The sequence below is a fragment of the Bos indicus x Bos taurus genome, chromosome 28, assembly GCF_003369695.1.
Source record: "Bos indicus x Bos taurus breed Angus x Brahman F1 hybrid chromosome 28, Bos_hybrid_MaternalHap_v2.0, whole genome shotgun sequence".
NCBI lineage: Eukaryota > Metazoa > Chordata > Mammalia > Artiodactyla > Bovidae > Bos > Bos indicus x Bos taurus.
In genome coordinates this window covers 27,751,251-27,775,881 of record NC_040103.1, presented here as the reverse complement: position 1 = coordinate 27,775,881, position 24,631 = coordinate 27,751,251, and the positions used below count along the sequence as shown (strand labels likewise).

The 24,631-nt window shown below is 51.9% G+C and overlaps 1 protein-coding gene across 4 annotated transcripts in view; it reads right to left on the bottom strand.

The window, feature by feature from the left end:
* CDH23 (cadherin related 23) overlaps nucleotides 1-24,631 on the bottom strand; it is a 436,585-nt gene that overhangs the window by 160,586 nt on the left and 251,368 nt on the right. The window lies entirely within an intron of this gene.

Sequence of the window (24,631 nt, the reverse complement as noted above, 5' to 3'; positions counted from 1 at the left end):
TCACCCACAGGTACATACTAGCACATTCTGCCACTTGCCAAGATGCTCACAAGAGGCCCAGGGATAAGGTGGCAAAACCTGGGGACCACGGCATCAAGGCTCTGCACAGTCCAGCTGGCCTTGGTGATTCTGCATCCAGGTCTCCCTGATGAACCCAAAGCGTCCTCCTGCCTGGTCAACCACAGCTGCTGTCCACACTCTGGCCCCGCCCTCAGAGCCCACCCCTAGAGCCCCCTCCCTTAGGGAGCTCCCTGGCTGCTCACTGTTCTTGGCCTGAGAGCCCCTAGCTGGACCGGTTTGGGAACAGTCTGCCATTCCTGAAATCTGCCTGTGTGAGTCCCGTTCCCTCCTCTTGACAGACAAGTCTGTACCTTATTTCTATATCCCCTGGTGTGCCTGGCACAGGGCTCAAAATCTGCCAAATTTAGTAAAGTCTGGGATTTTCATTGCCAGACACTGAGGGCTAGCTTGGCCTTCCTTCTGCTGGGGGGCTAATGCTCCCTATCAGCAGGGCAGGGGCTTCTTGGGTGGCTCAGGAGGCAGGGCTGGGGTTCATAAAGCATCCCCAGTGAGTCTCCCAAGCTCAGATCTCTTGTCCAAGCTCTGTACTGACCAAACCCCAGAGGCAAGTGGGGTGCGGGCGAGCACTCAGTGAAGGGCCCTCACAGTCAGCCTGTGGCACGTGCAGGGCAGGTGAGGAGGGCACAGTGGGTCTGGAGGGGCTGATGGGGGGGCACCTGGCATACCTCAGAAACAACCTCTACCAAGATGATGACCAGACTTGCGCTCAGTCATGTACTCAGTAAACACTTTCCGACATTTCCAATGTGCCCGCTACCATCCCAGGCCTTATGCTACAGTCATAAGCATGACAACACCCTTGCTGGAATGTGACTTACAATCAGAAAGCAGAGACAGACAATAACGGAGAAGAGAAATAGCTAAATAACAGACAGTCACAAGAATGTTGGGGAAATACAGAAGATGGGCTAGCAGGTGACTGGGGTTGCCGGTTTAGATCGATTTGTCTGTGAGAGGCTCCTTGGCAAAGTGTACTTGGGTCCACAGGACAGTCATGGCTAGACACCGAGAAGCCCGGTAGGTCCTGGTGAGAACTGCTCTCACTGAGGCCTGGAGGTGGCTCAGACTGTCTCTGCCTCCCCAGCAGAAGCGTCTGCAGCCCAGGAAGACCACCGGCAGGTCAGCATCTGTCCCTGTGGTCAGTTCGAGGGAGACGGTGCGGCTGGGACTGGCTGCTGCCCAGGGCCTGATTTATAAGGCGTCTCCTCTGATTCTCCCCAACACTGGCATTACTAGCAAAACTAATTCCCTCATTTGGGCCTTTATAATTGCATCCAAGAGTGCTTATTTCCGTGATGGACAATGCTGGCAGAAGTGTAATTTTCTTCTGCTGACAAAAAGGAGAAAAAATAAATACACGGGGGGGAAAATTCCAAAGGTTAAGACAAGGTGAACCTGCAGTGGGGGAACAGCCATCCCTAGACAGGCCAGGCTGTGTCAGAAACATCCAACTCTCCCCTGGCTCTAGGGTGGGGCGGGGGGCAGAGAACCCCCTGCCATTTCCCTTTGAGCACTTACTGTGTGTCAGGAGCTGTGCCGGGCATTTCCCATGCTCTATTTCATCCTGTCTCCCCCAGAGTCCTATGGGACCAGCACCAATATTATTTCTGTCTCAGAGATGGAAGGAACTGAGGCTCAGAAAGGTTGGTCAACTTGCCCAAGGTCAAACAGTACCAGGACATGAACCCAATACAGTCAACTGCAAGACAGATGCTCTCAACCACTCCCCTCCCCTCCAGCCGGTCCCCCGTCGGCAGGGCCAGGGAGAGGCATCCTCCTGCAGTTTGAGAGCTCAGCCACGGGGTCCAGCCACTCCCACCAGGCCACTGTCCCCACCCTGGAGATGAGGCCCCCACAGGCAGTCTTTTCCTTCAGAGGCTCTGCCTCCAGCCTCTGCCTGGAGTGAGTGGGCTCCAGCAATTCTGGTTGTACCCATCACAGAGGACACAGGGGCTTCTGGCGTGGTGTCCTCAGCCAAGACACCTGGCCCTCAAAGCAAGTCCCCCGCTCCATCTCGTCCCACCCAAGCTTAGTCTTGGTGTGTGCAGGTGGCTCAGGGCCTAGACTTGGGGGAGGCTGCCATCTGCTAAAGACGGGGGCAGCCTGGTGGCTGTGGGCACCCTACTGACTTGCGCAGGGCTTTTCCCTAGCACCTTGGGGATATAACTCTCCCTTCAACTTGGATGGCAGGGCTCTATACTCAGACCAGCTCCCTGCCCTCTGATGCTCATCACAGCATCTCACTCCGACTCCCAAGGACCTGGCGTGTCAGTTGAGCGGTCAGGTCCTCCTGTCTCTTCCCCAAAGCTCCCTCCTGACCCAGCCTTTTTGACAGTGAGCAGACGCCATCTCTCACCCTCTTCCATTCACTTGCCCTGGGCCAGAGGCCTCCCTTGCAGGCTCTCTGCCTTGCCGATACCATTTCCATGGGTCCCCAAACCGTCCTGTCATCCCTCGTCATGGCGCTGCAGACGCCCATCCATTGATGCTGGGCCTTAAGCCCCAACCTGACTCCCACCTGCTCGGGCCCCCTGGGTCTACCTCTGGCTCAGCAGAAGCTGCTGCACTCTGATACCCTGATCCCCCACCTCGGGCAGACGCCCTTCTCACTCCTGTTTCTAAACACCACCCCTCTGCCCTTCTTTATGGCTAGAAAGTCCTGCTCTTGTGTCTTCTCTCATCCATCCTATGCCGTCTCAGTTTCCTCGACCTCACTCTCTCTTCTCTACACACACATGTACACACTCCTTGCCACTCACCCTCTCTCTCTCCCTCCCTGTGTCTCGGGCAGCTCCCCATACCTCCCTGTCCTCACATACTCTCACCCTCACATACTCTCACATAAACCTGTCTGGCTCAGATGGACCACATCCTGCCACATACTCACATACGCCAGCACATGAGCATCTGCACCCGCCCTCAGTCTTGAGCCACCCCTACCCTGATCCCAGCCTCAGCCCCCGTGGCCCCTCCACACCCCTTCCCCAGCCACCTATGCGCCTCTTCCTGGGGCCGGCAGCTGGCAGGCACACACTCAATCACTCCCCACCAGCGTCCACACTCCCGTCACGCACGCTTGCCCGGATGCCCCGCATGGGCTTCTGCTCTGAAGCAAGGCGGGCCCAGCTGCCTTCCCCAGCAGCCCCAGGTCCCGGCAGCCGTGGCAGGCAGTGGGCACCGGCGAGCAGTTCTGCTCCTGTGCACAAATCTGCAGAGAAGGGCACACAGTACAATTTGTTCAGGAAACAATAGCAATGTTTGACATGTCATAAGGATTGATGGAGCAGAAATTTCCATGGGAGAATGCATTTTTAAACAGCTCCACAGAGCCCCGGTGCTTCACTGGTAATGCTTTCCACATTTATCTTTCACTGAGCCCCTCTGAATAACTCTTTAAACTATGTAAGATTAACTGCACTCTTGCAAGCTTGCGGTGGGGTGGTAGTGGTTGGGGGTTGTTGCTGTGTGAGGCAGGGAAGGACTCCTCTGGAGGAACCCAGTATCCCAGAGGCTGGGGTGGCCTCCACTTGGCCTGAGTAGGCCCTCTCCCCTATTGCCACGCTCCCTCCCATGCGGCTGTGGACGAGGATTTCGGCTTCTCTCTAGGACATAAAGCCTATGACCAGGAAATAGCATCTGGTCTGTGCCCACTTCCAGGGAAATGCTTGTTGTGTCATTTCTGTCGTCATCTCAGAAGGAAGCTATCTGACCCAAGAAGGAAGCCAGGGCTCACGGGTGAGGGCATGGTGAGGGGTGGGCAAATGAGGTTTGGCTGGAAGTTGTTGCTGTGAGTACCTTCCTGGGGGTTCTTGGCCTGGGGGTGGGGTGCCACACTCCTGGGAGGAAAAGAAATGGCAGCAGTAAAGAAATGACAGTAAGGAAAGGCCTCCCACTGGACGTCATGTAGGGTAAGAAGGTGAGTGCTCTGGGTGGGCAGTGGGACCAGGGAGTGAGCAAGAGGGTGCAGGAGAGATCCCGGGGAGGCTGTGGGCCATGGGAAGAAAGATACATTCAGGAAAGTCCCCGGGGCCTGCTCTCGGCCTTCTGAGTGTGAGGAGGCTTCAGGACAAAGGCTGGGGACAGAGGCTCAGAGCCCACGATCAGCTGAGTCGCCGAGTGGGAGGGCAGTTAGGAAAGCGTGGGGACCCGGTGGGTGGTGGACCTGGGGTGGATGGCCACCACTCCATGGCGCATGCCCACGCCGCGCTACCTGCGGTCCTAGCACTGAGCGCAGAGGAGGCCTCAGGATGTCTCAGTCCACCTTCCCTACGGGAGTCAACAGCCAGTGGGACGTGGGGAGAGCCCCTCTGCTCTGCCTGCTGGAGGGTGAGAAATGTCCTTCTCCCTGGGAGGCCAGCACCAAGGCCCTCAAAAGGACCTGTGGCTCTGTGCAGGGTCGTGAAAATCCCTCCAAAAGGGGAGGGCGAGATCTGGGGTCTGGTCCAGCTTCTGCCCAAACATCAGCTGTGGGACTCTGAGGAAGACCCTGGCTTCTCGGCCCACATGCTGCAGAGCCTCCTGACCATCTGCCTGCTTCTCCTCTGATGCTAGCAGCCTGTCCTCCACCAGAGCCAGACGGAGCATCTGGCCACATGGGACACCATTCTCCAGCTTAGAAGACTCCCAGGGCGCTGAAGACAGTCCCAACTGCTTGTGGCATCCCTGAGGCCTGATGTGGGCCAGCCTCTGTGGCCTCTGACTTCCTTTCCTGGCCTATTTGCCAACAACCACGGTCACATGCTCTCTAATCCTGTTTCTCATCTGTAAAATGGGGATAATGACAGCAGCTGCCTCATGGGATTGGTGTGGGGAGACCCGTGCCTGGCACATAGGAACCTGCTGTCCAAGTGGAGCCAGTATTCATCGTTCCACGCACAGTTCTAACTATTCACTCTTTCTGGCCCTCAGCAGACCTGCTCCTGCTGAGCCCTCTCTCAGCCTGGCCCTCCTGCCTGCAGCGGGCTGGTGGAGGAGGAGGGGAGTGGCCCTGAGCCCTGTGGGAGGGGGAGCTCCAGCAGGGGCCAGACCCAAGCCCCGCCTATTGCTGTGTCCATCTGCAGCAGGGGGAGGAGGAATGAAAGCTAAGAATGGGCTGACAAGCACACTTAAGGCGTGGGGTCCTCAGCTTGCTTGTTACTGAAGACATGGTGTTGTTCTTGGGCTCCTCCACCCCTTCCTTATTTCTCTCTATTTTAAAACCTGGAAATAAAAACTGATGGGGAGCAAATTGCTCTGGCCAGAGGCTCTGTGCTTAAAGAAGTTGTCACAGGAAAGCAATTACGGGATGTCAAGGGCTGTCAGGGTGACCATGGCTGCCTGCACCTCATGCCTGACGCTGCCTGGTGGTCCCCGGGCCTCCTGCTGGGGAGATGCCACATTGGTCTAGGGGGCCCCACAGAGGCAGGGGGATAACTGCCATCACTGTCCTCTGAGTGTCAGCTCTGGGCCTGGCAGAGCTGTGAGAAACGTGGCATGATTTGGCCCTAGTCCTTAAAGCGACCAGCAAGATGGGACCACAATCCCATTTTACAGGTGAAGCAATTCCAGCTGATATGACTGCAAAAACAGAAACAGCAGCTCACTCTTGCTTAGTCCTTACTGGGCTCTAGGATTTACTCCAAGAAATCTACAAATATTAGCACATTTCATCTCCACTCCTACTCTGTGAGATAAGTACTAATTCTACCCTCATTGTAGGGAAAGTGCTCGGCTGCAGCAGAAGCTTCCGGCACCACACACGACCCCCTGTGCCCACTTCCAGGCGCCAGGCTGCTTTAGGGGAAGCGCCTGTGCCTCTCCTGTCCTGTGGACTTGCTTCTTAAGGGAGCAGTTGGAATGATGGGGTGGCCACATTCCCCAGAAGCTGCCCCCACTCAAATGGGGCTAGGACTCATTGGACCCATATCCTAGCCTCCTTGTCCTGAGCTCGGATAGCTCAGGCACAACCTTCCCACTGATTTCCCAGCGGATGGCACTCCAGGAGCCCCCCGTGGAAACAAGCTTCACGGTGCCATCTTGAGTGACCTCGTCTCACTTCCTACTCCCATCTGAGTTTCCTGGGGTCACCTCCCAAGTAAACTGCCTGTCTTCATGTCCCTGTCTCAGAGTCGGCTTCTGGGGAGCCAGGCCTCAGACACGAGCCTCAGGCTGGATGCTGGGCACCCATGGTGTGTCCGACAGTATGCGCCCAGTCCTCTTGGTACTCACAGTGGCCACGGCTCAGGGACAGCTGCTACTTAGCTCAGGGTCCTGCAGTTGGTCACTGAGAGGTGGGACTCAAACCTTCAATCTGTCTGACACTTGCACACGGAAATCAAAGAGCAAAGAAATGCCACTCCTAACTCTTCTATAATGCTGTCTGTCCACTTCTTTATGCCCTTGGGCTTGAGCAAGACTCAACCGAGTGCCTTTAAAAAAAAAAATCACATCAGACCCCTTCAAACAAAGAAGACTGGAATGCAGAAAGTCATTTTCCCAGGGATATGGGAGGGTGACTGGGGGTGAACGTGATCCTCACAATCAGAAGGGACTCAAGGCCAGTTATCAAGATGGGATTATGTGGTAGAGGATGAGAAGGGGAGAGTGCCAGAGAAATATGGAGACAGACGTCGTGGCTGAGGCTCAGTCAAGTGGGGCCTGATGTGCAGAGGAGATGGAAGGAGGAAGAAAAGACAGTCCAATCAACCCCCTGGGATGCAGCCAAGCTGTGGTTGGGAACGCCTCCCCTCACTGCTGGATCTCACCACTCAATCCTTGCCTGGAGTCCGAGCCCCTCCCTCCTCTCCTTGCTTGCTCCCATGGGATGCAACAGGCGGTTCCAGGCCTAGTGGGAAGGTGGGCAGAGGGACCTGGATGGGACTCATGTGCCAGGACACATTCCCACTCAAGGTGACCTGGAGCTGGGTGGCACAGCTCCCATGCCTCTGCCATCGGTGGGCTCTGACTGGGCCAGCACGTGTGTCTCACTAATGAACCGCATTGATTCCACATCCTCCTGTTGTCTCCCTAAATGGCAAGTCACACATCTGATAGATTAAATACTCACACGATTGCCCACCTGACATCTCCATCACTCCACCTACAGGTCCCTAATGAATTTTACAGCCCCACAACGACAGAAGAAATTAAGGTCAAAGTCTGACACAGGAACTATAAATCACCCGTGATCATGAGCCCAGCAGAGGGCTGCAGTCCCAGCCCCTCTCACACCTGAGCCAGTCCAGCCCAGGGACTGGTGGTGAGACAGCCAGACTGTGTGTATCAGTGTGGGCTTGGAGCAGGGGGTGTGCTGGGCGCCTTCGTGCCTGAGAAGCAGCCCCCATCCATAGACATTTGGGTTTCCTCACTCCTCTGCCCATTCCACAAGCAGTTAGAATGCTCTACCTAAGACTGAGAAATGAGCCAACAGGAGAGCAGCGCATCTCATTTATACAGACTTGCTTCCCGAGGAGTTCAGAACAGTTTAGCCACACTGCTCTAAAAATGCCTCAGAACAGGCAGAGGATTCAACAGCCTTCTGTCCATTTTGCAGACAGAGAAACTGAGGCTCATGGAGAAAACGGGTTTTCCCAGGGTCCTTCAGCAAACTGAATCATTGACCTTCTGACTTCAAGGCTGCAGGTCTTATGACAATGGGAGCCTAAAGGGATTTTTGATCCTGGTCCTGTTTCTCCTTCGTTGGGTATCCTGGGTAGAGAGAGGGAGCTCTGGGCCTTGGGTTCAGCCTGGACATCAGCCAGCCCAGTTTCCATTCTGTCACACCTCTCTGCCCCATAGTTTCACCAGGTGAGCCTTGGAGGGGTTCAGTCTCTAAGGGAAGGCTGTGGTGCCTCATGGTGAAGGCAAGGGCTCACCCTCAGCTCTGCCTGTTCCACAGGTGTGTCCTCTAGCAAGTGGTTAACTACTCTGAACCTCAGTGCTCTGATCGATAAAGTAAGGACACTAATTTCTGCCTCACCAGGTTGTTGTGGCAATTCAATGAGATAACACACAGAAGCTGCTTCGTTTGGCACCAGGCACTTAGCGTTAGTGCCTGTCATCTGTTTAGCATGCACTCTGTGGCAGGCGCTGCACAAAGTTTACATTATCTCACCGACCCCCCACAACAAATCCAGAAGGAACTATCGTCATGGTCATTTTCCAGGAGAGAAAACTGAGGCCACACAGAGGTTATCTGGCAGAGACTTAAACACCCACGCCACCTTTCTCAAGTGAACCAGGCTTTTTAGGCGGCACAACACTACCTGGCTGAAATAGTACATTTCCCATCTTCTTTTGCGGATACGCACATTCACACAACTAAATTAGAGTTAACACCTATCCTCCTGAAACTCTTCCAAAAACTTTCAGAGGAAGGACCACTCCCATACTCAATTATATGAGGCAACCATCACCCTGATCCCAAGATGAGAAAAAGATACCAAAAAAAAGAGAAAATAACAGGCCAATAACATTGATGAACAGAGACGCAAAAATCTTCAACAAAACACTAGCAAAAAGAATTCAACAGTAAGTTTAAAGGATCATGCATCATGATCAAGTGGGAATTCTCCCATGGATATTAGGACTTTTCAATATCTGCAAATCAAACAGTGTAATACACCACTTTAAAAAACTGAAGAATAAAAACCTTATGACCATCTCAATAGATGCAGAAAAAGCTTTTGATAAAATTCAACACTCATTTATGATATAAATTTTCTAGAAAGTGGGCAGAGAGGGAACCTATCTCAACATAATAAAGGCCATATATAGCAAACTCACAGCTAACATCGTACTCACAGGAGAAAAGCTGAAAGCACTTCCTCTAAGATCAGGAAAAAGACAAGGATGTCCACTTTGTCACATTTATTCAACATAGGTTTGGAAGTCCTAGCCACAGCAATCAGAGAACAAGAAGAAATAAAAAGGAATCCAAACTGGAAAAGAAGTAAAACTGTCGTATTCTGCAGATAACAAGATACTATATAGAGAAAATCCTAAAGATGCTACCAGAAAACTACTAGAGCTCATCAATGGATTTGGTAAAACTGCAGGATACAAAATTAATACAGAGGAATCAGTTACATTCCTATACACTAACAATGAAAGATCAGTAAGAAAAATTAAGGAAACAGTCTTATTTACTATCACATCAAAATGAATAAAATACTTAGGAACAAACCTATTTAAAGAAGCAAAAGACCTGTACTCTAAAAATTGTAAGATACTGATGAAAAAAACTGAAGATGACGCACACAGATGGAAAGATATACCACAGTCTTGGATTTGGAGAATCAGTTTTGACTATCTAAGGCTATCTACAAATTACCAATGGCATTTTTTTTAAACAGAACTACAACAAAAATTTTAAAAGCTGTATGGGGACACAAAAGGCTCCAAATAGCCAAAGCAATCCTGAAAAAGAAAAACAAAGCTGGAGGAATCAGGCTCTCTGACCTCAGACTATACTACAAAGCTACAGTAATCAAGAGAGTATGGTACTGGCACAAGGCCAGAAAGACAGATCAACAGAACAGGACAGAAAGCCCAGAACTAAACCCAGGCACCTATGGTCAATTAATCTGTGATAAAGGAGGGAAGACAACAAAATGGATAAAAGACAATCTATTCAGTAAATGTTGCTGGGAAACCTGGACAGCTACATGTGAAAGAACATTCCCTAACACCATACACAGAACTAAACTCAAAATGGATCAAAGACCTAAATATAAGATTAGACACTATAAAACCCTTAGAGCAAAACAGAAGCAGAACACTCTGACATAAATCACAGAAGTATCTTCTTTGATCCATCTCTTAGAATAATGAAAATAAACAAATATGTCCTAGTTAAACTTGAAAGCTTCTGCACAGCAAATGAAACCATAAGCCAAACAAAAATATAATCCACATGATGGGAGAAAATATTTGCACATGAAACAACTGACAAAGGATAAATCTCCAACAATATAAACAAAATATATGCAGCTCTATTAAAAAAAAAAACCCAGTCAGACAATGGGCACATCTAAATGGACATTTCTCCAAAAATGACATACAGATGGCCAAAAAGAGCATGAAAAGATGATCAACATCACTAATGATCAGAGAAATGCAAATCAAAACCACAATGAGGCATCACCTCATACCAGGCAGAAAGGCCATCATCAGAAAGTCTACAAATAAATACTGGAGAGGGTGTGGAGAAAAGAGAAACCTCCTAGGCTATTAGTGGGAATGTAAACCGATACATTTGGAGAAGGAAATGGCAACCCACTCCAGCGTTCTTGCCTGGAGAATCCCAGGGACGGGGGAGCCTGGTGGGCTGCCGTCTCTGGGGTCGCACAGAGTCGGACATGACTGAAGCGACTTAGCAGCAGCAGCAAACTGATACAACCACGATGAAGAATAGTATGGATATTTCTTTAAAAGTAGAACTAGAACTATCATATGATCCAGCAATCCCACTCCATATATCCAGAGAAAATCATAGTGTGAAAGGATATACAGGCCCCCAGTGTTCACTGCAGCCCTATTCACAATAGTCAAGACATGGAAGCAATCTAAATATCCCTCAACAGAGAAATGGGTAAAGAAGATGTGGTACATATATACAATGGACTATTACTCAGTCATAAAAAAGAAGAAAATGCCATTTGAAGCAATATGGATGGACCTAGAGATTTTCATTCTAAGTGAAGTAAGTCTGACAGAGAAAGCCACATATCATAGGCTATCACTCATATGGAGAGTCTAAAAAATGATACAAATGAACTTGTTTACAAAACAGAAGCAGACTTACAGACATTGAAAACGAATTTATGGTTACCAAAGGGGAAATGTGGTGGGAAGGGATTAATCAGGAGTTTGGGATTAATGTACACACACTACTATATATAAAGTAGATAACCAACAAGTACCTACTGTATAGCACAGGGAATTCTATTCAATATTCTGATAATCTGTACAAGAAAAAAAAATCTTGGACTTCCCTGGTGGTACAGTGGATAAAAATCTGCCTGCTAATGCAGGGGCACAGGTTCAATCCCTCATCCAGGAAGATTCAAGGTGCTGTGCAGCAACTAAGCCCGTGTCCGACAACTATCGAGGCCTTGCTCTAGAGCCTGTGAGTTGCAACTGCTGAAGCCCACGTGCCCTAGAGCCTCTGCTCCACGACAAGAGGAGCCACCACAGTGAAGAGCCCACGTGCTGCAACTAAGAGCAGCCCCTGCGCACTGCAACCAGAGAAAGCCCGCACGCAGCACATGGTCCAGGGCAGCCAAAAAGAATCTGAGAAAGAATTAATACATGTATATGTGTAACTGAATCACTCAGCTATATACCTGAAACTAATATTGTAGACTAACTGTACTCCAATAAAATTTTTAAAAAATTAACTCAAAATGGAAGAAAGATGTAAATATAAGACCTCAAACCATAAAACCTGAAAAGAAAACACAGGTGGGGAGCTCCTTGACATTAGTCTTAGTGATGATTTTTTTCTGGCTTTGATGCTTAAAGCAAAAGTAATGAACTAAAAAAATAAACAAGTGGGACTACATCAAATTAAAAAGCTTCCAAACTTCAAAAGAAACCAACAAAATAAAAAGATAACCTACTGAATGGGAGAATATATTTGCAAATCACATATCTGGTAAGGGGTTCATACCCACACCTATGGAATGCATACAGCTCACTAGCAAAAACCCAAACAATCTGATTAAAAAATGGGCAGAGGATCCGAATAGGAGTTTTTCCAATGATGATGTGCAGATGGCCAACAGGTACTTGAAGAGGTACTCAACATCGCTCATCATCAGGGAAATGAAATTCCAACCACGGAGAGCTATCACCTCATACCCATTAGAATAACTACCATCATGAAGATAACAAACAATAAGTGTTGATGAGAAGGTGGATAGAGAACCCTTGCGCACTGCCGCTGGGAATATAAACTGGTGCAGCCACTGTGGAAAACAGTATGGAGATTCCTCAAAAAAATTAAAAATAGAGCTACCAAACGATTCAGCAATTCTAGTTCTGGATATTTAACTGAAGAAAAGGAAACACTAATTTGAAAAGATATCTGAACTCCTATGCTGACATCAACTCTTTTTTAAACAATAGCCACGATACAGAAACAAACTAAGTGTTCACTGAGAGAATGAATGCTAAGTCGCTTCAGTCGTGTCCGACTCTGTGCAACCCCAAAGATGGCAGCCCACCAGGCTCCCCCGTCCCTGGGATTCTCCAGGCAAGAACACTGGAGTGGGTTGCCATTTCCTTCTCCAAGGCATGAAAGTGGAAAGTCAAAGTGAAGTCGCTCAGTCGTGTCCGACTCTTCGAGACCCCACGGACTGCAGCCCACCAGGCTCCTCCATCCATAGGACTTTCCAGGCAAGAGTACTGGAGTGGGTTGCCATTGCCTTCTCCGAGAGAATGAATAAAGAAGATGTATACATGCAGTGGAATATTATTCAGCCATAAAAAGATGGAAATTTCGCCATTGTTGACAATATGGATGAACCTCCTTGAGGGCAGAAAGCTAACTGGAATAAATCAGACAGAGAAAGACAAATACTATATACTGTTACTTATAAGTAGAATTTAAACAACCACCACCACCACACCCAGCTCACAGCTACAGAGAACACATTGCTGGTTGCCAAAGGCTGGGATGGAGATGGGTGAAATGAATAAAGGAGGTCAAAAGGTACAAACATTATAAAATAAGTTCTGAGGATGTATGTAGAGTATGGTGACTATCGTTAATGATACTTTACTGTATATTTGAAAGTTGCTAAGACAGTAGATCTTAAAAGTTCTCATTAAAAAAATGAAATCTAGTAGAATAAAACAGAAAGAACTAGGGTGTATTATCACACTTAGTAGGGAAGTATTGCTATGTCCTACACATGGATGTGTGTGAGTGTGTCTTCTGGGTTATGAAGTTAAATGTAATTTTTATTATGGATCATGATTAAAAAAGAAAGAAAAGTTTAAAAAACATTAAGCAAGCCAATGGGCATATGGTACGTTGAGCCACTCCAGGAACAAGGTGAAAGGAACTGTAGCTGTCTTCCCCCCAACAAGGATGATGCAGTAAGATTAGGCTACTCCAGACGCACGAGCTCAGCTCAACAGAACCCTAAACCTCTGCGGGCCCCCTCCATGCTCCCGCAGCCTTTCTGCCTCCCACTTCCAGGGTCAGCTTTCAGGCCTGTGCCCCTCTCCTGCTGACCGGTTCCAGGGCTCCTGACCCACCCAATATAGGTGGACTTTGTCGGACATTTGCTTTACTGCGCTGATGAACTCATTCCAGCCCCGGCTGCAGTTACAGCTGCCCACTATCCCCTCACTCGCGGGGTCCATTCCATCTTCTTTGCTCTGGTGTCTTCTGAGAAACTGCCTGAGAGGAGCAATCGGCAGCAACCCTACTGCAGGGGGTCTGACAGGAGCAGAGGGAAGGGAGTCACAGCTCCTGATGTAGGAGGGGAGTGTCAGGGGCAGGCGGTCGCATGCTGTCGGGACAGACAGACAGCCTGCGGGCATCCAGCAGAATCCCTTAATTTTACAGAAGAGGACACCAAGACCCTGGGAGCAGGGACCTGCACAAGGTCACCCAGCGACGACGTAGCTCCAGCTTCTGGAGGGCAGGCTGGGCTCATCTCTCTGGACTCTGGAAACAGCTGATTTCAACAATAGGCTGGAGCTCAGCATGGGAATGGACACCTCATAGTGACAAGCAGCAAGTGGGAGGTAGACCCCAGGGCTTTGGAATCAGGCAGATCCAGGTATGAATCCTGGCTTGGTCACTTGCTCTGCTGGCTGACCCTAGACAGGTTACTAGACCTCTCTGGGCTTCCGTTTCTTTCTTCTGGACAATGGGTCCTGGAAGAGGTACATAGCATACTGTAAAGTGCTTGCCATTTATACACTAAGCTTACAGCATGGGCTCACCAGGTCTGTGATAATGAACAATAGTGTCCTTTTTTTTTTGGACAAAGGGGCAAAGGTCAGCAGCAGACATAGCTGTTCCTGTCAAGGATGGGAATTCTGGAGGCACCAGTGAGAGAGGCGTGAGAGGCCTGATGGAAAACGAGGCTTTAGATCAATTTGCCAAAAATCAAGCAGTCGAGCGACTAAATGGCAGGAAACTGCTGGACCTTGAACAAGGTCTGGGACAATCCACTTAAGGGCCGAGCTGGGGGAGCCCTGGCTCTCCATCCAGACCCAGGCTCTAGGCAGTCAGAGGCAGCAGCCCCTGGCCTCCAACCACAAGTCCTGTCAAGGCTCCTTCCAGAAGCCCAGGGTGGCAGTGGGCAGTCAGCTGTGTTCTCTCTCTCTCTCCTTAGCGCCTGTCCTACCTCTCATTCCATCCCATTCCGGGTTTCACGGATTGATATTTAGATTAAAGAGATAAACACATCCAGAGGAGCACTGAGGCCTGACAGACAGAGGAACTTGGAGCCGTCAATCACCATCAACCAGCTCAGCTTCCTCCCAGCGCCTGGCCCTGCTGACTGGAGATGAACGAAGAGCAGATTAAAGGGGCCCAGAAGTACAGTTTAGACACCCCCGCCCCGAATGGGGGATGGTGTGCCTATGAAGACCTTCCACGACAGCTTGGGAGCCGGACTAGGGTGACTACTGTTTATGTGTGCCTGTGCTTGTGTGTGTGTGTGCCTGTGTGTGTCTAACCTCTCTTCCCCTCCCCAGGCTGCAGATAAAGAATTCAATTTTCTTTTAAACGGTGGGGAAATTGGAAGAGATTTTGTTCTCTTTAAGCACAGCTGGAGTCTCAGGTCTCTAGGGACTGGAGAACAATGAGATCAATTAAGATGCCTGCGTGAGGGGGTGTCAGGAGGAGATGGGGAGAGAGCACAGAGGTGGGGGCACAGGAAGAAGGGGAAGGGCAGCTGAGGGGACCCACCTACCAGGAAGTCCTGCCTCCGCTCTTCCCTGTGTTGACCTGCTCACCTCTGTTGGGTTTTGCTAAGGAACTTGGATGAGGTCTAACCTTTGGGTGGTGTTATCGCCCAGACTTGCTGATACTTCATGTTGCCAATTTCTGTCACCAACTCTATGCAATGATAGAATCGACCTGAAACACTGCTATCAGAAACAGGGAGAGGCCAACTATCCTAGAGGGGCACGGATAACCCGGGACGCCTGGCCTGCAGCAGAGGCTGGTACCAACAACTTGTTATGCATAGGCACCTTTACACGCATCATCCTACAACATTCCTGAGACGGGAATTATTCTCCCTGTTTCAAAGAGGAGGAAACCCAAACTCAACGACAGTAAGTAATCTGCCCGAAGCCAACCTGCTGGTGAGAAACTGAGGCAGGACTCCAGCCCAGGGCTGTCTGTCCATTTCAGTGTTCATGAAGGTGGCACCTGGCAGTCAGGTGGGATGAAGATGGGCGTGCCTTGCTGGGTCTGGGGAAGAGCATGGCGGGGCCTCTGTCCAGACCTGAGCAGGGACTGTGAGAGAAGGGAGCACGGAGGAAGGGCTCCCGAATCTTCCACCTCTCCCCATTTCCACTGTCACCTGAGTTGTTGGAGCTGTCGTCTCTCACCTGGTCACCCCACTTGCGCCCTGGGAGACTCCCTCTCCTGCTGGCCTGCGCTCCACACAGCAGCCTCCGTGATTCATCTGGCTCCCCTTCAGCGCAGTCACCCATCCTAGGGTGACCTCCTGACCTCCTCTGGTCTTCCCTCCTCACGGAGTATTCACCTACACCAGGCTCTTGTCTCAAGACTCTCACCTGTGGCTCCCTCAGCCTAGGGCAGCTCGTTGCAGAATTCTCAACTCAGACTCCCCCTGCCATCCTTCAGAGCTCCATCCATTGTCACCTTCTGTGAGAGACCCGTCTTCCTTGACCACCTGGTGCAACAGGTAACAATGCCACAGCTGGGACTCCCCACTTTCTGCCCCTGGCTATACCCTCCCCATGGCACGTGTCCCTCTCTGACACACTCTGGATTTCCTTATTCTCTCGCCCCTGCACATACAGGGAGGTTGGTCTGTCTCATTCACTGCTGTCATTTCAGGCCACTGATCAACAGTCATTGAATGAAAGAGTATGGTGGATGCATCTGGGGGTGTGAAGGAGTATAGTAGAGGTCCCTTTTCCCCCAGAGAGAGCAGAGTTCTGCTCTAGAGGGGGTGGTGGGGAGGCTTCTGCAGGGGAGAAACGGGCTCACGGCGCACCCAGCGCCATCAGCTGCAGCCCAGGCAGCAAGGTCAGCTGGAGCAGACCTGTCTGCAGGGGGAGGCTGAAGGGCGGGGCACATTTCAGCCTTGACCTTGTAATCACGTGCCCTGATTAGGACAAGGAGGCCTAAGCGACCCTCGAATCTGGTGGCCATTGCACCCCCTGGACCCCAGACCCTGCCTGATGTAGGAGGGATAATCAGAGGGCATCCAGCTTACCCCCTCCTTGGAGTGAGCAGGAAGCCAAGGCCCAGAGAAGGAATGAGACTGGCACAGGGTCACAGGGCAAGTCGGGGTCTAAGAGCCCAGGCCTCGGGGCTCCCTGTCCAGCAGTGTTCCCCCAGTGCCTATCGCCAGAGCGGGTGTTTGGGAGCCTGGCACAAGTAGGGAAACAGAAGTTACAAGGCTTCGGATTCAGACAGACACCTCTGCCCCTGACTTGCTGGGTGAACGTGGGTGTATAATCTACCCTTTCCCTGCCTCAGTTTCCCTCATGAGACTGCTGCCTCCATTCCTCCTTTGAGGAAGCTGCCCTAGACACTCCAGACCACGGGAGTCCAACCTACTCTGTGCCACACACCCCAGGCAGGGGGGCACCTGGGCAGAGAGAACCTGTCTTCAGGAAGTTCTCTGTGGAGTGGGCAGGAGAGGACATTAACCATGTTGCCCCACAGAAACGGTGAGAACAGCCAGAGCGAGCGAGGTGCAGGCGCAAGGCATGCAGGGAGCTGGCGAGGAGAGGGATGGCCTCGGGGGAGGTGGGCCTGTGCCCATCACAGAGGGAGACGGCCTCTTATGGGGAGGCCGCCGTTAGAAGAGCTGCCTCTTAGGGTGGGCAGGCTTCTGATGGTCTCAGACAGGAGGGAGGGATAGCCAGGTCAGGAGCCATGTGAGGACCTGCAGGGATATGCAGGGAGGCTAGAGACTCCGGGCAGGAGGAGAGAAGGGGTGTGAGGGATGTAGTGGGGCCGAGGGTTGGAAAGCGGCTCAGGGCTGGGGTGTGGGGGCCTTGAATGCTGACCCGGGCCTAGAGCGCTGGAACTTTATGAGCCGGGGAGTACCAGGGGTTACTCTCTTTCCTCTCCCTTTCCCTGTTGGTGGAGAGCTCTTCCAGGCTGAAGACGATATTGGAAGGGTTCCTATTTGCGCTCTTCTGCTTGTGTTTGCGCAGGGCTTCCCTTCCCTGGAGGCTCAGGTGGTAAAGAACTGTCCTGCAATGTGGTAGACCTGGGTTCAATCCCTGGGCCAGGAAGATACCCTGGAAGAGGGCATGGCAACCCACTCCAGTATTCTTGCCTGGAGAATCCCCATGGACAGAGGAGCCTGGTGGCTACAGGCCACGGGGTCCCAAAGAATCAGGTATGACTGAGCAACCTACCTACCTTCCTTCGTCCTTTCTGGAGGAGGAGGGGGAACTGGCTCTCTCCTGGCACCAGGCTCACCTGCAGTATTTCAGGAAAGGGGTGCTGACTTGGAGTGAGCTCTGAGGGGGTCTAAGGCACCTTCACTTGTGCAAATTCTACGACATTCTTCCCACTGACGGCTGGGGAGGGACTATAGCTCCTCTGCTTAGGTGTGAACCTGCCTTGGTGACTCACTATAACCAACATTCAGCAGAAATGATGTGGGGTGACCTCTAGGCCAGGTCACAAAAAGCCACGTGGCTTCCGCCCGATTCTCTTGAGACACTCATTCCCTGGAGGCCTCTTCTGGGAGGCTCCCACTACAGACCCTGTCTGAGATGCCTGGGCCATGTGGAGAGACCACAGCCAGGAGCTCAGGACACACTGTCCAGTTGAGCCAGTACTTCAGCCAGAGCAGCCCAGGCACTGGACAGAGAGGGGAGTCACCCCCAGACCTGGAGGGGCAGAGAAGGGTTCCCCTGCTGCCCTGTCCACATTCCTGACCCACCCGATCCACGAAAGTAAGAAAACGGTCATTGCTTTTTGCAGCCAAGTGTGGGACGGTTTCTTACTCAGCCCTTGGGACCGAAACAAGCTTGGTGGGCCCCTGCTTGGAGCACGGCACATGGCAAGTGATTACTGAGGCAGTGCTGCTGGAACGTGGGGGCAGACAGAAACAGCGGACCACCATGGAGCTCCTTTGGGCACAGAGCTGTGGAGTTCCTGTAGCCAGGACAGGCTACATAATCTGCATAACTTCCCAATGCAAAATGAAAATACAAGGCCCCCTGTTCAGAACGGAACAATTTCCAGATGGTGACAGCAGAGCATCAAACCTAGGGTGGGGCTCTCCTAATTCCAGTTTCCCAAGCGAATGCCCAGTCTGCACTCACAAGGAGCCCATCCTCCTGTCTCACCTGCTGTGGGCTCCTCTGAGTCTCAGCCCTCCTGCATCCTCATTTAACATCTGTCTTCTGTTACCTGACACTGCGGTCTGAGTGCCAGAGTGGACACAGGCAAGAACTAGCCAGAGTGTCCACTGAGAGGACCCACTGTCCAGTGGAGTCGGAGCCAAGGACAGAGGACCCAGGACCCAGGTTTAAGCACGGCAAGTGATTCACGGCAGGGATTCCTCAGTGTTCCCTGAAGCTCCACTGAGCCCCCAATTCTATGGTGGATAAGAACACAAATAACAGTCCTAGCTGTTACAGCTGCCAGCCACTCAAGCTTTCTGGGGGTAAGCGATCCAAATGGACCTCTTTTCATCCTGGGACAGATACTACTCCTATCATCCCCACAGCAAATTCTGGGGACTGGAGATTGGACACAGCCAGGCATCTGACTAGGGTCACAGAGATGGCAAGGTGGGGGCACGATTTCAACCTGGGTCTCTCTGGTTTCCAGGTTTTGCTCCTAAGGTTCCCTCCTGAAGGTACTGATGCAGCTGGGAGGCATCTCCCCCACTTGCAGAGTAGCAAGTCCTTCTGCGAGGGGCCAGGGGCACTAGGGAGCATCACTTAAGCCGAGGCAGGGGACTGGCCTTTCCAGACCACCTTGCAGGGCCATCGAGTTCCCAGCACCCGGGGTGAGGCCCATGTTAAATTCCTTGGATTTAGCAACATGGGAGGGGGTGTGCCCTGAGCCTGCAGGCATCACAGAGCTAGGGAAGAGGCTGATGAAGAGGCACGCTGCATTTCAATTCTTCCAGGACCGAGGCTGGCCTTTACCAGGGTCCGCCTGGGGCAGTGACATCACGTCACCTTTCCCTTTTGGTGCCAGTGTCGCTCACTATGGGCAGGGGAGGAGGAGCAGGGGCCCACAGCAGCAGGGCTGCCTCTGTTGGTGCTGCTGGGGAAGGAGGCCAGGCTGGATGACAAGGGAAAACTGGTGAGCTCCAGGAGTGGGGAAGTGACCACCCTGGAATCATCACCAAACTTCCAGATGGGGGCTGAGAGGGAGGCAAGGGAGGGGCAGGCAAGGGAGCTCTAGAGAACAGTGGGTGGGTGAGGGACCCCCGAAGGCCAGGAGCAGGTCTGTGTTGCCAGGAGTGAAACTGGACAGCAAAAATCAACCCTTCCTCTCAGGCACAGTGAGCTGGAATGAAGCCTCATGGAACCAGAAGGCCCTGAAGCAGCACTGGCCCTACCATCTTGCTTTATAACGAGGACACTGGGGCCCCAGGGGCTCAGGGACATGCCAAGGTCACATGGCTTCTCTGGGGGCAGAGCCTTGACTCTGAGTCCTGGTGCCATCAGCTCAGCCAGGAGGCCAGCATGACTTGCTGACATTTTCTGAGTGTTCCTGGCCAGGCTCAGCGCCGAGCATCTTCACCCACCATTCTACCGAACTGTCACAACACTCCCAGGTAGGATCCTGTCAGGGTACCTCTCCAGGTGGCAGGGGAGGAAACAGGCCCATCTTGGCAGAGTTGGGCTTACACACAGGCTGAAGGGTGCCCAGATGGGGCTCTTTAAGGCCAGTGACAGTAAGAACCGCAATTTAGGTCTGTAAACCCTTAACTATTCCATCCATCCCACTCCCAGCAACCCAGGCCATAGAGGCAGGCCGACTTTCTTGGCCACATCCCAGAGAAGCAGTGACTGGCCCACAAAACAGGATTCAAGGGCCTGCCTGAGACGGTGCCAGCCTCCCGGGGGCGCTGGAAGAGGAGCCAGGAGCACTTGGCACCCCACCCCTGGGTAGCAGACTGAGCTGGTTCTGGGCCCCGCACCTGCCCCATCAGGGCCCTTATGCACCTCTCCTTCTTGCATTGTTTCCTGCCCAGGGAAGAATCCTGTCTTGTCCAACAGTCCAGCCTCTGCCCGTCTCTGCTGAGCACTGCCTATCCCCGGAGCAGGGAAGAAAGTGAAATGAGACCTGCCCTTCCGGCTGCTGCTCCTCCTCAGTGTCTTCCTCTCATTGCCCTGGGGACACGGAGCTAGTAAATCTGGGGGCGCGAGCTCCATGCTACAGGAGGCCAGACTGGTTCCTTTCTGCCAGCTGTTTCCCAAATGCCAGCCACAGGCCTCCAGGATGGAAGGAGTAAGAGAATGTGAATGGGTGAACACAAGACTTCTCCACTATCAGGAAAGCAGCCCAGTGGCTGCGTCCGGAGTAGGCACAACTCAGGAGGAAGACAGACTGCTGAACGGCCCCCCCACCCCTCACGCCCACCTCAGAGGGGCAGCACTCCACCTCCTTATACATCACACGCCCCTCACTGCATTCTAGCCTCAGGGCCTTTGCACATGCTACTCCCTTTTTCTCCAATGTGCTTCCTTCCGTTTGCTGACCTGTTAACGCCTACTCAATTGCTACATCCTCAGGGAAGCCTTCCCCGGGCCCAGCCAAGGCCAAGTGCCCTGTTACAGGTTTTCACAGCCCCCTGATCTCTCCACACAACCAGTAATGCTTAATGTAAAGATTCACTTCTCAGTACTAACATCAGGCCTTCCCAAGAGACTGTAAACTTCATGACAGCAAGACTCACATCACCATTGCATCCTCAGGGCCATGTGCCTGACACAGTAGTAGGGATTCAGAAAACATTTGTTCCATGCATGTTTAGATTTCTCTCTTACTGTCCAGCAGCACCCACATACCCCACCAGCACCCAAGTACCCATCAGCAAGGCTACAGGGCTGCCTGAAGCCCAGAAGAATCCTAGGTAGAAACCCCACAGTCTTTCTACTCAAGTCCTATTATTATTAGGTCAGGAGGCGGGATTGGAAGGTGAGAATCAGAGCAGGCTGGGGATATGAGAGAAGAAACCACACCACCCAGAGGATGGGGAGCCATCAGCACCGTACACACACGTGCTATATACAGGTATCTGAGTGCATGTAGTTGCAAACACAAATAAAGATACAGACACAAGGACATGTCTGTGCACATGCACACACATGCCCACAAGCAAACACAGGTGGTGAGTGTGCCCCTACACAGCCTTCCCCTCTATGGTCACCCTTCAGAGTGGGGCTCAAGGTCAAGCCTGTGACCGCTACATTCCTGCCCTCTCCCCTCCACCAGTAGAAGCTCATTTTTCTAGAGCTGGGGGCTGTAAGGGTCTCAAAACCTGGGGTGAGGGAGGTTCAGGGAGCAGGGAGGTAAGAAGAGATGCCATCCCAGCTGGGATGCCTGCTGCAGTGAGGGTCAGAGAGGCCCCTTGCAGCAGGCTCTGCCCTGGCCTTCAGTGCAAATTAAAACATTTTCCCTTTCTTCATAGTTTTTTTTTTTTTTTTCCTGACATATCTGCCCAAGAAACATTTTAATAACATCCCAGAAAAGGTCAAGGAGAAGGAATTTCACAGTCTCTGAGCAGGTGGCTGTAACTTCAGCCCCTCCTGGAGCAAAGCAGGTGGAGAGACTGGGCTGACACTGGATCCGAGGGCAGAAGGGCAGGGTGGGAGAAGCCAGGGCAGTGGGTGTGGCGGGTGTGACCGCGGAACTTGCCACCTGCTAGCAGCTCTGGAAGGACCTTGGGGGGAGATGGGGTGACAGTGAGTGGGGGTCACCAGGGGGTGCTTTCACGCCTGTCATTCACACCCACTGATGGCAGCCTTGGTGGGGGGAATCATGCCCATTTTGCAGATGGGAAATGAAGGCTCTTAGATGTGATAAGGGTAGAGGAGTACGCAGTGAAGGCAGGGCCCATGGTTTCACTCTGGGACCTGAGCTCCTTCAGACACAGAGTCCTGCTGCTAGAGCTTATTGTGGGGTGAAACGACCCCCTCACAGCTGCACAATTCCACAGACCCTGGGGCTGGGGCTGGGGCTGTGACAGGAAGGTGCAAAGGGCTTGACAGACACACTCAGGAACTAGAGGCAGCCCAGATGAGCCAGTCCTGAGTGGAGACCCTCAGGCAGCCGCAGAGGCTGAACACATCTGCTAAACATCCAGAGGGGCTGGAAAAGGGGTCATAGGCAGTGGGCAGGGGGTCCGTGCAGGCCCAGGAACTGCTCCAGTGCCTGAGGACACCCAGTGTGAGAACCTACTCTCCAGTGCCAACCCTGGATGGAACTGGGCTTCACACATAGTCCTCGGCACCCGCAGCTGCGCATCAGCCAAGAGGTGTGCCACCCTACACCTCACACCCCACCCCTGCCCCCTAGGCTCCCTCAGCCCTCGCCAGGGCCACGGGAGATGGGGACTGCAAAGCAAGACCCTTCTTCTCCAGCAAGAGTGACAGGAAGGAATCCCTCGTCACCTGCTAAGCCTGGGCCTTATATATGAATTTTTGTATAAGCTTTTTATTGAAGTATAATATGCAGAAAAGTACACAAGTCACAGGTGTAGTCTTATGAATTTTCAAAGAGCACACCCCATGTGACCAGCGCCCAGATGAAGAATCAAAACATTCTATGACATCAGAACTTTCCCCTGAACATCCTATGACATCAGAACTGCCCCATATGACCACTATGCTGATCCCTTTTTCTACAGATCCATTTTGCATCTATTTTACACTTATGGAATCATACAAAAAGTATTCTTTCATGTAGAGCCCCCCCCGAAGTATTATATTTTTGTGAGATATATCCATGTTCAGTGTGGCTACAGTTTGTTCATTCTCCTTGCGGTACAGTACATCCATATGGCTGCAGGCCCTGTGAGAGACAGGCTGCCTGGGTGTCCTTCATCCTGACATTGGAAGGTGGCTGGGGGGATGAAGAGGATTTCTTCGGGTCCAGAAGGCCAGAGCCCCTGGCCTTGCTCTCTGTGGGGCCCTTAGAGGCTGCAGGAGGGCCCATGGGGCCTCAAGCACCAGGTGACTGATTGCAAGGAGCAACTCTGTGAAAGCCGGCGGAGCCACGGGCTGGGGAAGCATCCGGGAAGAAAACAGCCGCAGCAGACTTACTGTTTATGTCTGACAGCCTGCCTAGCTAAACATCTGTTTGAAAAATTAATAACTGTCAGATGGGAAGGACCTGGGGGCTGAAAACAGTTTCATACCATCTGTCTGTAGAGTAAACACACTTTGGAGTAGGGGGTCTGGGATCGACAGGCAATGTCTGTGCCTGGAGTTAGAATTCAGCGAGAAGGGCAAGAATTTTGGGGGCCTCAGTGGGCAGGGAGGGGCAGCAGCAGGTTAAACTCTCTAAGTTTTATTGAGCACCTACTATGGGCAAGTCCCTGAGCCTGTGTAGCACACATCTGCCACTGACCTGCTCAGCAACCCTCTTTGTTCTGATAACAGAGGCTGCTGTAGAATGGCCCCTGTCCCATTCTCAGCCCATGTAATTTGAATGGGGCTGACCCACGCCCTGACTCTACTAGGGGGAGCATGACCCATCTCTGGTGTATCAGAATTATGGTGGCCCAGTAAGCTGAGTCAATGAGAATCAGCTCTGGGAGTTTTGCTGGAACTATTGAAAAAGAACATTTCTTTTCCCCCACTGGGGTTGATAAATTGGTAAGAAGTGAGCCTAGGGGTGCTGGTGTGCCTCTCTGCCAATACAAAGAAGCAGAGGCCAGCGCTGAAGTCAGATTCCTGCTCAACTGAGTGCCTGGATACAGCCATGCCTGAAATCATGTACACTCTCGAGTTACAAGAGCCAATCCTTTTTTTTTGTTTGTTTGAGCCAGTTAAAGGTTTCTATCCCTTGTGATTACAAGTCCTGACTGATACAAATGGACACCAGGAGGGTCCCCTGTCAAGGTCCCAGCAAGACAGCTGGGGAGGTCCAGGAGCCCATTCTTCTGTGGTGCCCACGCTCAGAGGGACAGGACTGCCCTCCTGAGAGATGGCTGGCACCTGTCCCCATTAGAAGGTAGGTCTAGGGCTCCCGGCCCACTCAAGCTCACAATCTCTCAGGGACAAGGCAGAAAACTAACCCTGGGCCCAACTTCATTTTTTCCCAGGTGGGTGCCTTTTCCACATTGCTTCCCTGGCCAAGGAAGCCTCATCATGAAGAAACCGGATGCTCTAATACACCAACACCACA